Source organism: Cetorhinus maximus, unplaced genomic scaffold, assembly GCF_964194155.1.
Source record: "Cetorhinus maximus unplaced genomic scaffold, sCetMax3.hap1.1 HAP1_SCAFFOLD_745, whole genome shotgun sequence".
In the NCBI taxonomy this organism is placed as follows: Eukaryota; Metazoa; Chordata; class Chondrichthyes; order Lamniformes; family Cetorhinidae; genus Cetorhinus; species Cetorhinus maximus.
The window spans coordinates 97,447-114,439 of NW_027596687.1; the positions used below are offsets into that span (position 1 = coordinate 97,447).

General features: G+C 43.1%; 1 non-coding gene across 1 annotated transcript; it reads left to right on the forward strand.

The window, feature by feature from the left end:
• Positions 1-16,009: 16,009 nt before the first annotated feature.
• Positions 16,010-16,091, forward strand: trnas-aga (transfer RNA serine (anticodon AGA)). The gene has a single exon. It is a non-coding gene; the product is annotated as a tRNA-Ser (tRNA).
• The last annotated feature ends 902 nt before the right edge of the window (positions 16,092-16,993 follow it).

Genomic DNA, 16,993 nt, shown 5'->3' on the forward strand with positions numbered 1-16,993 from the left:
CCACTGCAGACACATCCATGTCACCGGGAACCAGCTCTCCCACAACCGGTGCCATCTCCCTTCCAGTCTTTCGGTGTCTTGTCTGTTACCAAGTATTCTGATTTTCCCGAAGCCGATACTAGGTTTGAATTCCTGATGTGCAGTAACGAAAATCCTTTCACTGTCTCAGATCAGTTAATTTCACTGATAACATCAGAGTCGATGTTCCAGCGTCTTAAAGAAGGGAAAGGTGCCTTGACTGTCTCTGGTCAGTCCGACAGTTCACCCTTCATTCTCCCCTGATTCTGGTTCCCAAAGAGTTTCTAAAGATTCACAAAGCTGGAGACTGGGTTTTCTGTTTTGGTTCTTTCTCCATTTCCCCACCTGCCAACTGACAATATTTTCCAAAATCTCATCTCAATCCCCCGCCTTGCATCATGTCCAGGGATGAGTAAATTCAATTTTGTGGAGAGATTATAGAGACAGGGCTTGTTATATTTAAAAAAAGACAGTTAAACGGAGATGTTCAAAATGATGGGGGTGGGGTCAATGGGGACAGGTGGTTCAATAGAGCAGATAGGGGGAGAATATTTCCACTGACGGGGGTCAGTAACCAGAGGACTGGGATTTAAGATAATTAAAGAAGGACAGACTTGCATTTTAATAGCGCTATTCCCGACCAGTGGATGTCTCAAACCACTTTTCAGCCAATTAAGTGCTTTTTGAAATAAAAACAGAAAATGATGGAAAAACTCAGCAGGTTTCTCTCTCCGCAGATGCTGTCAGACCTGCTGAGTTTTTCCTGCATTTTCTGTTTCCCTTTCCAGATTTCCGCAGTGTTTTGCTTTTATTGAAGTGCAGTAATTGTTGTATTTTAGGGAACACGGCAGCCAATCAATGCTCAGGAAACAGTCAAAATCAGGCACGTCACAATGGGCAGACCATGTGCGGTTGTTTGAGGGATAAACACTGACCAGGCCACGTGGCTGCAACGTGAACCTACCGATTATGATAATGACTCTGCCCAGTTTTGAACCAGAGAACGTTTCACGTGTTAGACAAGCATGAAAATCACTGCACCACAGAAACAGGAAACAGCACAGAGGCCCAATGGGCTTCACTAAAATGTACAGCTGTGACGTCATGCAGCAGCACATTGGGTCTTTGTTTTGAAGAAATGGAATTCAGCTGTTCTCATTAGGAATGCTGGAGACAGACTGATCAACAATGTCATCATGTCATGATACAGCTCTACAAGAGTTCTTTCGGACAATTATATTTATGTCAGTTTTGTACAAAGAGAATTTTAGTTAATCTCAACTTCTTTGTCTCTTTCCATAACCCTGATTATGTTTCTCCCTTTCATGTCATTGTCCAATTCCCTTATGAAAACTCTGAGTTAAGAAAAACAATATTGAAAGAGGCGCAGGAGCTTCTGCAGTGTCTATGCACAATGTGTGAAAATTAACAAACCTTCCATGACCCAATTACATGAAGAGTTGGATTCTGAAACTTTTTACAGTTTTCAAAATTTTTGAAATAGTTGATGTCAAATCGAATTATCAAAAAATGTTTATCCTGACCAATCATCTCCTCAATTTTCTCAGTCAATAGATACAAATTCATTACCTGTTACCAACATTTCATTCAGCAAACACGCACAGTCACACAGGAAAAAAGAAATATAATTTGCAACATCGAAGCAATGAGACATTGAAAAAAGAATTTAACAGTGGAGATGATTTCTGTATGTAACAAAATGCAGGATGATCTGATTAACTGCCAAAGCTGGTTCGAGTTTCGAAACGACCTACCCCTGCTACTTTGCTGCTGTTCTATTTCGTTGGCAATACCAGTGAAGGAAATTATGAGTGTTGCTGCTTACTGTGGTAACGTGGCTGAGCGGTTTAAGTCGCTGGATGAAGACTCCAGTCTCTACTGAGGTGTAGGTTCGGATCCCACCACTAGCAAATATTTAAGTTATCCGCCTTTTCGGATCTGCAGCAGTCCCATTTGAACCAACAGATACCAACTCACATTAAATCCAGCGGACTGTGCAGTTTTTAACTTTGTTAGGAGGAACGAGGAGAGACGACATGAATATGAGTTGCTGGAGGAAAAACACGGGGCGTGGAATGAGAGTCGCTGAGCTGCTCTTCCAGAGACTCGGCAAGTGAATGGCCGTCTGATGTAGCCGTCTATGATTTTATACAAACAACTTTCATGCAAATCTGGGACTTGGACTGAGTTGTTAAGGTGACGGGTTTTGAATGAATTGGGATCTCCACAGGTCGGCTGGAATCCTAATAGCTACGCTTCTTATCATCCCTGAATTTTACTGTGTGCCTGCACAATTAATTGCCGAATGAGTTGAATAAAAAACAGCCATAACTTCCAGCGTTCTCTAATTTTCATTCGTCTGCAAGCATTCACAAAAGTTACAGCTACAAAGTGGAGGATGATGGAAATTGTCACTGAGCAACATTTAAACAGACAGACACCAAGTCCTTGTGGTTGAGTGGGTAAGGCAATGGACACATCGAGAGAATAAATTTTTAAATTCAAATAGCCCAAACTGAAATCACTCGGACAATAGGAACTGTTTCTACTGCTGTCAGGTGTCGCAAAGAACACGAAAGTAAAAGCTCAATAACAAATGTTGCAACAACGGATAGCTTATAATCACCAGGAAAGGCTGAACAGCCTGAAACTCTTTTCTCTGGGAAAGAGAAGGCTGAGAGATGACCTGATAGAAATGGAATGTTTTGCCCCTGTTTCTTCAGGGATTCGAGGTGAAATTTATTCACACAGCTGCAGGTTTACATCCTCTGAATCTGCATCAAACAAACAATGAAATGTTTAGAGATATAGAAAGAAAGATTCTACATTGAGATGGAAATCTTAAGATCGTATTTTGTCATCTATTGCATCAGCATTTTTATCAAACTTTCTCTGTCATTAGATTACCACAGTGAGTACGTTTCAAAAAGATTTCATTGGCTCTAAAGAGCCTCCCGGTTTCCTGAATTGGTGAAAGGCTCTGTTTTAATGTAAATATTTATTTCTCTCTTTCTGTCTGTCAACTTAAAGATAACAATCATATGGAATGGTGAAGTGTATCTGTTCCTTTCTGTGTCTACCGCTCTCTCTCCCTCTGTCTGCTTCTCTTTGCCTCTGTATATCTGTCTCGGTCTCTTTCACTCTCTCAGTCTCTCTGTCTGTGTCTCTATCTCTGTTGACTCTTGTGCTCTTTGTTCCCTCCAATCACTCGCTGTCTGTGTGCAACCAAGATTCACTGGATTGATCCTGAGATGAGACGGCTGTCCTAGGAGGAGAGATTATGTGGGATGATTCTGTTCTCTCTGGAATTTAGAATAATGAGAGGTGATCTCATTGAACAGTCTGACATTTTGAGACAGCTTGACAGTGAACATGCTGGGAGGCTGTTTCCTCCTGGATGGAGAGTCTAGAACTGGGCTCACATTCTCCGGATAATGTGTCAGCCATTTAGGACTGAGGTGAGGAGACATTTCTTCACTCAAAGGCTTGTGAATATTTAGAATTCTGTAGCCCACATGTCTCTGGATCCTCAGTCGACGAGTATATTGAAGGCTGAGGTGGATATAGTTTTGGGCTTTAAGGGAATGAAGGACAATCGGGATCAGATGGGAAATTGGTGTTGAGATTGGGGATCTGACATGATCTAATAAAGTGGTAGCGGAGGCTCGAGGGGGCTTATAGTCAATTCCTGTTCCTTTTTTGATGTTTTTAATGTTCTGTTTCAGTGGGAAAACCATCAAAACGACGGGAAACAGCAGGTTGAGAGAGGTAGCCTGGCCGAACGGCCTCAGGCGCTGGATTCAGGTTCCAGTCTCTGTGGAACCGCTGCCAAAGTGTTAGGTGGTTCACCTGCAGATCACTTTGAATGCTCTCTTCTGACGACAAAGTGCCGGCTCAAAGTGAATGCGAGCGTGTATTGGGTTTCATTTTAACCGGGAGAAGAAGAAGAGGCAATGCAAATATTAATTGCTTTTGTGAGAATGCCGGCAATGGAAGTTGCTGACTTGATCTTCCAGACAGCCAGCACGGAGAAGATGGGCCGAAAGCCCGCCTTCTGTGCTGCAGCCATCTTATATAGCAACAACATTATCCTGTCCATAAGGCCAGTTGCAGTGGCCGACTGGTTAAGGCGATGGAGTGAAAATCCATTGGAGTTTCCCCGCTGCTCATTATTCCTGGTTTTAACTCTGTGTCTGCAGAGTTAATTCTCGGTTAGATTCAATCAAATCCGTCCAAGCACTAAAGCATCCAATGGGGTTTTCCTATTTCCGTTCATTCACAAAAACTTTCACAAAACTTTTAGTCCTAGTGGAACAAAAACGGAGCCAGATGGTGTCATGCTTGCTTTCTGGGTGTTTGTCTCTCCTTGGATACAAACCCTTGCCCTCTGTCAGTCTCGGTGTATATGTCGGTGTGTATCCCTCTATGTGTGTCAATGTGCTTCAGTTCCCCGAGGGGGTGAGCACATTTTTACTATCACAAACGTTATTCACATTAGTTGTGCAGTTTCATATCAAAATGTTACAGAGAAAAATATCAGGATGGAAGACGCAGGAGGAGTTTGCAATAAAAACAAAAATAGCTGGAAAAACTCAGCAGGTCTGACAGCATCTGTGGAGAGGAAGACAGAGTTAACGTTTCGAGTCCTTATGATTCTTCATGAGTTCTGTTGAAGAGTCAGTCAAACGGACTCGAAACGTCAACTGTGTTCCTCTCCACAGATGCTGTCAGACCTGCTGAGTTTTTCCAGCTATTTTTGTTTTTGTATCAGACTTCCAGCATTCGTAGTATTTTGCTTTTATCTTAGGAGTTTGCAATGTTTGGAAGGAGGTGCAGCTAAAAAGTGAAAGATTCAGCAACAAGTTTTCTTCTCAGTTAACATGAGATTTGGAAGCAGTTCTGGGAGATATTTGTATCGGTGTCAACAATAAAATCTCCCCTATTACCACTATATTTTGTCGTACACCACCGTCAGCGCTTTGTAGCCGATCGCAGCCCTTCTCTCATTCCTTATCTTCACCTCTGTGTTTGTTCTCGACCGGTTGCGACCGAATGACATTTCCAACTCTGATGCAAAACTCGAGCTTTCACTCCACTGAGAATCAGATGACTTGCATTTTTTGCTTTTAATCAGGAAATTATTCAAGATCATTTTTACAGTTTGCACGAGGTCAATAAATTACTACCCCTTGACCGGGAATCGAACCCAAGGCAGCAGCCGTAAAAGAGTTGAATCCTGACCACTAGACCACCAAGGAAGCTGCATACAAATCTTACAACCTGGATTACCTATGTTATCTCTGCCTTTTATTTCCGGCCCCTTTCACCAGAGACACGTTTCAAACGAACATAGGAACATAAGGAAAAGGAGCAGGAGTCGACCATTTGGCCCCTCAATCCTGCCCCGCTATTCAATAAGATAATAGCTGATCTGCCCCAGGCCTCAACTCCTCTTTTGTGCCAGCTCCTCATCGGCCTCAATTCCCCGATATTTTACAAATCCAACTACCTCCTCTTTAAATACTTTCAGTGATCTAGCCGCCACAACTCTCTAGGGTAGAGAATTCCAGACATTTACTGCCCTCTGAGAGAGAGAATTCCTTCGCATCTCACTTTTAAATGAGTGTCCCCTTATTCCGTTACTATGTTCCCTAGTTCGAGATTCCCCCACTAGTGGAAGCATCTTCTCTACATCTGCCCTGTCAAGCTTCCTCAGAATCTTGTCCGTTTCAATAAGGTCACACCTCATTCTTATAAACTCTAATGAATAAAGGCTTAACCTGTTTCGCCGTTTTTGATAAGTCAGCCTCTTCATCCCAAAAATGAGCCTACTGAATCAAGATTCCCCACTACTGGAAACGTCTTCTTTACATTAATCTGTCAAGCCTCCTCGGAATCTTGTAGGTTTATGGAGGAGATTTTACTGTTTGCACCGATACAATTATCTCCCAGATCTAGTTCCAAATCTCGTGTTAAATGAAAAGAAAGCTTCTCGCTGAATCCTCTACTTCATGGCTGCACCTCATGCCAAACATTGCAAACCCGTCTTGCATCTTCCATCCTGATATTTTTCTCTACAACATTTTGATATGAAGCTGTACAACTAACGTGAATAAAATTTTTGATGGTAAAACTGTTTTCAATCTCTCGGGGAATTGAGCCACATTGACACACACAGAGGAAAACACACAGACATATACATATCTCTAAGGAGAGGCAAACACCCAGAAAGCAAGAATGGCATCAGCCTGGCTCCGTTTTTGTTCCATTTCCGACTGGAAATTTCGTGAATCCTTTCATCAATTAACGGAAATAGCTCCCGAGTTTCTGGATGGATTTGGTTCAATGTAACCGATAATTCACACTGTAGACAGATAGTTAAAACCAGGAATGCATTCTCATAAAATCAATAAATATTTGTTTTGCTTCTCCTCCTTCTTCCAGTTAAAATTAAGCCCAATACACTCCCGCATTCACTTTGTGCTGGCACTTTTTCGTCAGAAGAGAGCAGCCAAAGTGACTCACAGGTGAACCAAATATAACTTTGGCAGTGGTTACACAGAGACTGAAATCTGAATCCAGCATCTGAGGCCATTCGGCCAGGCTACCACGCTCAACCTGCTGTTTCCCTTCGCCTTGATGGTATTTCCACTGAGATAGAACATTGAAATGATCAAAAAAGGAACAGGAATTGGCCATAAGCCCCTTCGAGCCTCCTCCACCAGTTCATAAGATCATGGCAGATCCACAATCTCAACACCAATTGCCCACCCAATCCCGATGCCCTTTCATTCCCTTAAAGAGCAAAAATCTTAACATCTCAGCCTTCAATATACTCATCGGCTGAGGATCCACAGACCTCTTGGCTACAGAATTCCAAAGGTTCACAAATATTTGAATGAAGAAATGTCTCCTCACCTCAGTCCTAAACGGCTGACACATTATCTGGAGAATGTGAGCCCAGTTCTAGACACTCCAGCCAGGGGGAAACAGCCTCTCCGCATGTTCACTGTCAAGCTGGCTCAGAATGTCAGACTGTTCAATGAGATCACCTCTCATTATTCTAAACTCCAGAGAGAACAGACTCATCCCACTTAATCTCTCCTCCTAGGACAATCGTCTCATCTCAGGAATCAATCCAGTGAATCTTGGTTGCGCACAGACAGCGAGAGAATAGAAGGAACAAAGAGCACAAGAGTGAACAGAGATAGAGACACAGACAGAGACTGAGAGAGTGAAAGAGAGCGAGGCAGATATACAGAGGCAAAGGGAGACAGATAGAGACAGAGAGTGGAGTAGACACTGGGAACAGATACACATCACCATTCCACATGATTGTTAACTCATATTGAAGTCAGAAAGAAAGAAGAGAAAGAAAGACTTACATTTAAATAGTGCTTTTCACCAACTCTGGATAACGGGAGGCGTTTTACAGCCAATGAAATCTTGCTGAAGTGCAGTCAATGTTGTAATCTAATGACAGAGAGAGTTTGATAAAAGTAATTCATTTAGCAGATGACAAAATCCGACTTTACGAATTCCATCTCAATGCAGAATAATTCTTTCTATATCCCTAAAGATTTCATTGTTTGTTTGTTGCAGATTCAGAAGATGTAAACCTGCAGCTGAAGAAATAAATTTCAACTCGAATCGCTGAAGAAGCAGGGACAAACCATCCCATTTCTATCAGGTCATCTCTCAGCCTTCTCTTTTCCGGAGAAAAGACTTTCAGGCTGTTCAGCCTTTCCTGGTGATTATAACCTATCCGTTCCTGTAACATTTGTGATGGAACTTTTATTTTCCTGTTCCTTGCAGCACCCGACAGCAATAGAAACAGTTCCTAATGTCCGAGTGATTTCACTTTGGACTATTTGTTTTTAGAAACTCATTCTCTCGATGTGTCCATTGCCTTAGCCACTCGACAACAAGGACTCGGTGTCTGCCTGTTTAAATGTTGCTCAGTGACAATTTCCATCATCCTCCACTTTGTACAGCCCCGACCCTTAGAAGCTGAAAAGTCTCCAGTGAAAGAAAAGAAAGAAAACCTCTCTTGTACATTTTAAATCCGGTCCTTTTGTTCTCTTTACCATCTTAATATGAAGCCGCACAATTAACGTGAATAATGTTTGGATGGTAAAAATGGGGAACTGAACCACATTGACACACACACAGGAACACACACGAGAGTGACAGAGGCAAGTCTCTAAGGAGAGACAAACACCCAGAAAGCAAGAATGACACCAATCTCGCACTGTTTTCCTTCCATTTCTAGCTGTAACTTTTGTGAATCCTTGTAGACGAATGGAAATTAGAGAACGCTGGGGAAATTGGGTCAGGGAAACTTTGTTAATTTTCACAAACTGTTCAGAGGCACTGCAGAAGCTCCTGCACCTATGTCAATATTGTTTTTCTTAACTCAGAGTTTTCAAAAGGGAATTGGACAATGACTTGCAAGCGAGTAAAAAAAAAGGTTATGGAAAGAGGCAACGAAATTGAGATTAACTGGAAATCTCTCTGTAGAAAATGGACACAGATATGATTGTCCGAAAGACTTCTTACTGCGCTGTGCCATTTGATGATGACATTGTTGATCAGTCTGTCTCCAGCAATCCTAATGAGAACAGCCGAATTCCATTTCTTCAAAACAAAGATCCAAAGTGCTGCTGCATGACGTCACCGTTTAACATTTTAGTGAAGCCCATTGGGCCTTTGTGTTGTTTCCTGTTTCTGTGGTGCAGTGATTTTCATGCTTATCTAACACGTGAAACGGTCTCTGGTTCAAAACTGGGCAAAGCCATTACCAAAATCTGTGGGGTACAGCCATGTGACCTGGTCAGTGTTTATCCCTCAACAAAAAACACATTATCTGCTCATTTTGACTTCCCTGGTTTTGGCTGTTTCCTGGGCGGTGATTGGCTGCCGTGTTTCCTGCATTACAACAATGACTGCACTTTAATAAAAGCAAAACTGCGGAAATCTGGAATGGAAAACAGAAAATGCAGGAAAAACTCAGCAGATCTGACAGCATCTGTGGAGAGTGAAACCTGCTGAGTTTTCCAACATTTTCTGTTCTTATTTCAAAAAAGTACTTAATTGGCTGGAAAGTGTTTTGAGACATCCACCGGTCGGGAAAATCGCTATTAAAATGCAAGTCTGTCCATCTTTAATTATCTTAAATCCCAGTCCTCTGGTTACTGACCTCCGTCAGTGGAGAGCGCCCGTCCCCACCGCCCCCACCCCCATCATTTTGAACAGCTCCATGAAATCTCCGTTTAACCGTCTTTATTTTAAAGAGAACAATCCCGGTCTCTATAATCTCTCCACCAAACTGAATTTCCTCATCTTTGGACATGATGAACGGCGAAGGATTGAGATGAGATTTCGGAAAATATTGTCAGTTGGCAGGTGGGAAAATGGAGAAAGAACCAAAACAGAAAAACCAGTCTCCAGCTTTGTGAATCTTCAGAAAGACTTTGGGAACCGGAATCCGAGGAGAATGAAGGGTGAACTGTCCGACTGACCAGAGACAGTCAAGGCACCTTTCCCTTCTTTAAGACGCCGGAACACTGACTCTGATGTTATCAGTGAAATTAACTGATCTGAGACTTTGAAAAGATTATCGTTACTGCACATCAGTAATTCAAGCCTAATATCGGCTTTGGGACAATCAGAATACTGGGCAACAGACAAGAAGCCGAAAGGCTCGAAGGGAGACGGCTCCGGTTGTAGGAGAGCTGGTTCCCGGTGACAGGGATGTGTCTGCAGTGGGTGGGGTCAGACTGTTTCCATGTATCCACAATGAATGTCCCAACCTTTATTTTGGAAGAGTAAAACTGATAGAGAACAATTGTCATTCCGTTCGCAGCAATCTGAAGCTTTAACTCGCTGACACCCGGCTGAAGTTTTTATCGGTCTCTGTGGCGCAATTGGTCAGCGCATTCGGGTATTAACCGAAAAGTTGGTGGTTTGAGACTACCCCGGGACGTCGCTGTCACTAATTTCTCCCCATCAACCTTCATTGTCACACAGTTCCTGATTGTCATTGGGTCCTTGAACTGAATGTCAAGACTCCAGAAATGTTGCCGGCTCCACTGTTATCCAGTGAGCTCCCAGGCAAGCGGCTTTTTTTCGAATATTAATTTCAAATGTAATGGGAAAACAATTAGGCATACCATGAAACGATATCCAACACACTGGAAATCTGTGAAGTTATTGGATTCAAACAAACCCATCAACTCTTCCCTCTTCCTCATTTCCACAGTGAATGAGACAGCGAAAAGCAAAAAAGCAGCAATATTCCGGCCCTACACTCTCCAATCACCCGCTGCCAGCAGAAAGCGCCGACTGCAGCTTCAATCAGCGGGTTACTGCCAATCCCTGGGACACAAGATACTCCAACCCGGGCCAAACCTCCCAATACACCGAGCACAGGCTCAGGAAAACGCAGGTAGATTATATTCATGTCACTAAACCTCCGGGCAGCATTTACAGAATTCCCGAGTGAGTGAGTCACAAAGAAAAATCACACCAACTTTCTAATCATTTCACTGTAAAATACCTTCATTTTATTGAAAAGCTGACTGTTGTGAATCTGAAAACGAGCATCATGGGATTTGTGTTACCGAGTGACTTGTTTTCCATTGTTTGTCCGTCAGGTTTGCAATTCAATTTTGTTGGATATTGAAGCGAATCTAATTTCAAAATGAGGACACAAAGCAGGTAAGTATAAAATACAGAAGAAAATCCTGAGGAAAATCAATCACAGTATTTGCAAAGAGGTGCAGCTAAGAAGTGGAAGATGTGAATGATGTTATTGATGATTGAGGGGAATGAATTGCAACCTTGGGGCATTCGTAGGCTGATTACGTTCCACACTTTAAAATTCCGACCAAGCTGAGGTATCGGGTGGAAAGCAACAAAACCATCCATGTAAGTTGGTATATGCGATAGCTGCGAACGTGCCCGGCTAGCTCAGCCGGTAGAACATGTGGTTCAGGGTCGTGGGTTAGAACCCCAATTTGGTCGCTGTTTCAAATTCTGACACAGAGTCGTACGGACTGGAAACATTGACCCTGTTTCTCCCTTCAGCTGCTGAGGTTTTTCCAACATTTTCTGTTTGTGTTTCAGGTTTCCATCATTCGCAGTAATTTGCTTTTATCTTTTTACTTTTACATTTTCCTGCTTCAAAAAACACCAACTAATCACTGCGGCTCCTGTCAAACTTACAAGGCAGAAATTCATCTCTGAAAACAACTGACACACATCAATTTCAAAGTACTTTCATGTTGCATCTCTTTCTGCTTCTGTCCCTGCCTCGCCTCCAGCTCCCTCTATCTGTCCAGTTCCCAGGTCAATTAGCTGCTTGATGCAGACACAGTCAGTTCGTGGGAATGGGTAAAACTCGTGAGTAAAGAGACACCTGGATCTCATCTTCCTGGTTCTCCCAGATACAGGAATGTGCACAGTCCCGATTATCCACAGTCACTCTCCTCCCAGTTGTTCAGCTTTTTAATTGATTTTCACAGTGGGTTTCAATGTGAAGAAAGCAGAGCTGTGATAAGCTGATATTGTTCAGCAGATATACTGCAAGAAGGTACATAACAGGCTGATTATAACAGTACTCTTTGGACGCAGTGAGCTCTAGTGAAGGATTGGCACCATTAATGTATCGTTTAAGTAGTCTCTCGACAAATCTCGTGCTGGAAATGACAAGAAAACTCACTGAATTTGCTCCGTGTTTTGGTTTCAAAAGAGCCGAATACAAGGTAAGAAAGTACATCTCACTCGAGTGGGTGACAAAATGGCAGAATGACTCGTGCTATTGGGAAAAATAAAATTATAGAAAGTCACAGCACAGAAAGTGGCCATTCGGCCGGGCGTGCTGCTTTCAAAGAGCAGTATTGATTGGTTGATACATCAGGAATGATATTTGTGCCAGTGCAAACTGTAGGCAGCAAAATTTGCACGTTTCCCATCCATATTTTGCCTCACACCAACATTCCTATGATCAGTTTAATACCCTCACTCCACTTGAACCAAGTGAGATGATTTCCAGCTCTGAGGCGAAACTTAAACTCTCACTCATCTGATTCTGGTGGAGCTTTTAAACTTTCCCAATTAATGAATAATCAACACTCGTTCGAACAAACTCAATAAATCGACAACCCCTGACTGGGAATCGAACCCGAGCCGCGGCGGTGAGAGCGCTGAATCCTAACCACTAGATAACCAGGGAAGGTGCACCAGCATTTTTCGATTCGGCTTATCTACGCTGCTTTTAGCTATTGTTTTTCAGTTCAGATCTCTTTCACCACAAAACTGCCTGTTTAGGTTCAACACAAAGGACTTCTTCAGCCAAGGAAAATAACAGTTGATGTGAGCTGGAACATGAAATTGACAGTAAAGTGAAATCGTCCCACAAGCTGCTCATGTGCAACTTTAAATTTCTAAAACCCTCCACCCTTTTCGCTGTTGGTCAAATGAAAGCGCCGATTCCCAGTCACTGGACATCAGAGTAACTACCAATAAAGCTGGACAGGTGGATTATGGAGGCTACTTTTGACTTTTTTTTCATTCCCGATCTCTTTCGCCAGAGACAACTTTCTCTGACCAAATGGCCTGTGTCAGATGAACACAAGTGACATCTTCACCAATGAGAAGAACCATTGCTGTTAGCTGGAACATGAAATAGATACTTTCCTCCTTTAAGACAGTTCTTAAAGCCTCCCACTTTGACCGAGATTTTAGTCATCTGACCGAATATGAGGCTCGGTGTCACACTTTGTTATATAATGCTCCTGGGGAACGCCTTGTGAAGGTTTCATTAGGTTAAATGCGCTTTATAATTTAAGTTGTTGTTGTTTTTGGATATATATAGAAAGGGTCACTCTCCAGTTTTATCTTTCACGCTGATGATTGTCTCTGCTACATTTTAACATGAATTCGCACAACTAATGTGAGTCAAGTTTGCAACGTTAAAATCGTTTTCACCACCTCAGGGAACTGAACCACATTGACAATCACAGACACAGAGATATACACCGAGAGTGACAGAGGCCTAAGGAGAAACACTCCCAGAAAGCAAGGATGTCACCAACTTGGCTCAATGTTTGTTCCATTTCCGAAAGCAAATTTCCTGAATGCTGACAAATGAATGGGAATCAGAAAATACAGGAGTATTTGGATGGGTTTCCTTCTATTTAACTGATAATTAAACTGGTTAAATTCAAAAATGGTGAAAACTTTAGTCAGCAGGATTCCAACCCTTGTGTTCATATTTACAACAAACGTTAATTATCTAAATTTCGCTCACACTAAAATAAACAAGCCTGGATAATGTTCTTGCCAGGTTTCAAACCGCAGCTCCATCACACGTGAAGCGAATATGACCCCCACTCGCCTCTACAAACTCTGCACTGTAAAGATCCCAATGGAGCTGTCTGGAATGTTAAACGGTGACGTCATGCAGCAGCACTTTGGGTCTTTGTTTTGAAGAAATGGAATTAGGCTGTTCTCATTAGGAATGCTGGAGACAGACTGATCAACAATGTCATCATCAAATGGCACAGCTCAGTAAGAGGACCTTCCACACATCTTGTCTATATCAGTTTTGTACAAAGAGCTTTATAATTAATGACAGTTTCCTTCTCTTTCTCCTTAACCCTGTTTTTATTTCACTTTCAAGCCATTGTCCAATTCCCATTTGGAAACTCGGTGTTAAGGAAACCAATATTGGAAGTTTCAGCTGGTTCCTCACCTGAGCAAATACGTCAGACTTGCTCCAGACACTGACCTTTGCAGTGCTTTAATTTGGTTAGGAGAACAAGGCAATATAATTTGCAAGCTAACCTGAATGTTTTTAAAAAATCATTCATGGGATGTGGGCTTCGCTGTCTGGGCCAGCATTTAATGCCCATCCCTATTTGCCCTTGGGAAGATTGTCTGCCTTCCTGAACCGCTGCAGTCCATGTGGTGTAGGTACACCCACAGTGCTGTTAGGAAGGCCAGAACAAATTAAATGTAAAATAAAACTTATCGTACTCCACCCTACAATGCATCTTAGCCTCATGTTGGAACAGTAGCCCAACTGAACCAAAGTTTATTTGTTGCACTTAACAGAGCAGCATTCTCTTGTCCTTTCTTGGCAAGATTGTCATTTTAGTTCTGATTATGGGGCAACCTTTGTGTTGTCAACTAGCATCCACTAGGAACTGGGTTGAGACGGTCTAAATACATTTCACGCAGGATCTTGAACCAGTGACAGTGAAGGAACGGCGATAAATTTCCAAGTCAGGATGGTGAGTGACTGAAAGGGAACTTCCAGGTGGTGGTGTTCCCATCTATCTTTTGCCTTTGTCCTTCTAGCTGGCAGTGGTCGTGAGTTTGGATGCTGCTGTCTAAGGAGCCTTGGTGAATTCCTGCAGTGCATCTTGTAGATGGTACACACTGATGCTACTGCATGTCGGTGGTGAAGAGAGTGAATGTGGATGTGGTGCCAGTCCAGCAGACTGCTTTGCCCTAGATGGTGTCCATTTTCTTCAGTGTTGTGGGAGCTGCACTCATCCAGGCAAGTAGCGAGTATTCCATCAGACTCCAAACTTGTGCCTTGCAGATAGTGGACAGGCTTCTGTGAGTCAGGAGGTGAGTTACTCGTTGCACGACTCCTAGCCTCTGACCTGCTCTTGTAGCCACAGTGTTTGTACGGCTAGTCCAGTTCAGTTCTTGGTCAATGTTAACCCCCAGGGCATTGATAGTGAAGGATTTGTGATGGTAATGCCATTGAACATCAAGCGGCGATGGTTGGATCCTCTCTTGTTGGAGCTGGCCATTACCTGACACTTGTGTGCTGTGAATGTTGCTTGCTAATTGTCAGGCCAAGCCTGGATATTATCCAGGCCTTGCTGCATTTGGACATGAACTGCTTCAGTATCTGAAGGGTCGGGTATAAGATCATAAGACCATAAAACATAGGAGCAGAAATTAGGCCAATCGGCCCATCGAGTCTGCTCCGCCATTCAATCATGGCTGATAAGTTTCTCAACCCCATTCTCCCGCCTTCTCCCCGTAACCTTTGATCCCCTTACCAATCAAGAACCTATCTCTCTCGGTCTTAAATACACTCAGTCACCTGGCCTCCACAACCTTCTGTGGCAATGAATTCCATAGATTCACCACTCTCTGGTTAAAGATGTTTATCCTCATCTCTGTTATAAAAGGTCTTCCCTTTACTCTGAGGCTGTGCCCTCGGGTCCTAGTCTCTCCTCCTAATGGAAACATTTTCCCCACATATGGGTATGGTGCTGAACATTGTGCAAATCATCAGTGAACATCCCCACTTCTGAACTTATGATGGAAGGAAGGTCACTGGTCAAACAGCTGAAGGTGGTTGGGTCGAGGATACTACCCTGAGGAAGTCCTGCAGTGATGTCCTGGAGCTAAGATGGCTGACCTCCAACAACCACCATCATCTCGCTTTGTGCTAGGTATGACTCCAACAAGCGGTGAGTATCCTTCTGATTCCCATTGACACCAGTTTTGCTAGGGCTCTTTGATGCCGCCTTGATGTCAAGGACAGTCACTCTCACCTCATCTCGGGAGTTCTGCTCTTTTGCCTATGTCTGAACCAAGGGTGTAATGAGGTCAGGAGCTGAGTAGCCCTTGCGGAACCCAAACTGGGCATCGGTGAGCAGGTTGTTGCTCAGTCAGTGCCGCTTGATAGCACCGTTGATGACCCCTTCCATTACTTTACTGACGACGGAGAGTAGACTGATGGTGCGGTAATTGGCCAGGTTGGATCGTTCTCTTTCTTTCATTCCCAGTTTGGTTGGAAGAACGAGGGGAAACTGTATAAATTGCAGGGTTCTGGGGAAAAGATCGGCTCATGGCAATGACAGGACAGGCAGAAAGACCGTTTTCTCTGCTGTAACTTTTATGATTTCATATAAATAATAGTGATATAGGTGCAGCAGCTGTAGTCGTGGCCGAGTGGTTAAGGCGATGGATTAGAAATCCATTGGGGTTTCCCCGCGCAGGTTCGAATCCTGCCGACTACGTTTCTCATTACTTCTTATTTTAACCGCGTGCAGATGTAATTAATTATCGTTTGAATCGAGGAAAAGCGCTCCAAACATCTCCGTGATCTCTTATTTCCATTCATTTGTCAGCCTTCTGCAAATCTCCAGTGGGAAATTGAAAAAAAAACTGCGCCAATTTGGTGACATGATTTCATTCTGGCATTTCTCTCTCCTTAGGCCTCTGTCACTCTCGGTGTATATCTCTGTTTGTTCCTCTGTGTGGGTCAATGTGGTTTGGTTCCCCGAACACAAATGTATTCACATTCGTTGTGCAGCTTCACATTTCAATATTACAGCGAAAGATATCAGGATGAAAGAGGGAAGAAGAGTTTGTCTCTTTCTATCCATGGGCTAGAACAACAACTTATATTTATAAAGCTCTTTTTACCTAATGAAACATCACAAGGCGTTCCCCAGGAGCATTGTATAACAAAGTGTGACACCGAGCCTCATATTCGGTCAGATGACTAAAAGTTGAGTCAAAGGGTGAGCCTTTAAGAGCTGATGTAAAGGAGGAAAGTATCGATTTCACGTTCCGGCCAACAGCAATGGTTCTTCTCATTGGCTGAAGACGTCACTTGTGTTCACCCGACACAAACCATTTGGCCAAAGAAACTTGCACCTTGTCAACGATATGTGGAATGGGAAAATGCCATACGCAACCAATATGTGTCTAACTGCTGGGCTAGCCGTTAAAATGCGGCAATTTTATCAGCACAACCTGCGTTCGATTCCTGGTTAGGGATTTGAAACTTATTCCTCCTGGGCGAGCTGATCAAATCAATGTGATTGATTTGCTGTTTGACGATAACACATTTTAGCTCTGCCAGAATTGCTGGAGTGAGAGTGGACGTTTCACATCAGAGCTGGAAATGTCACAA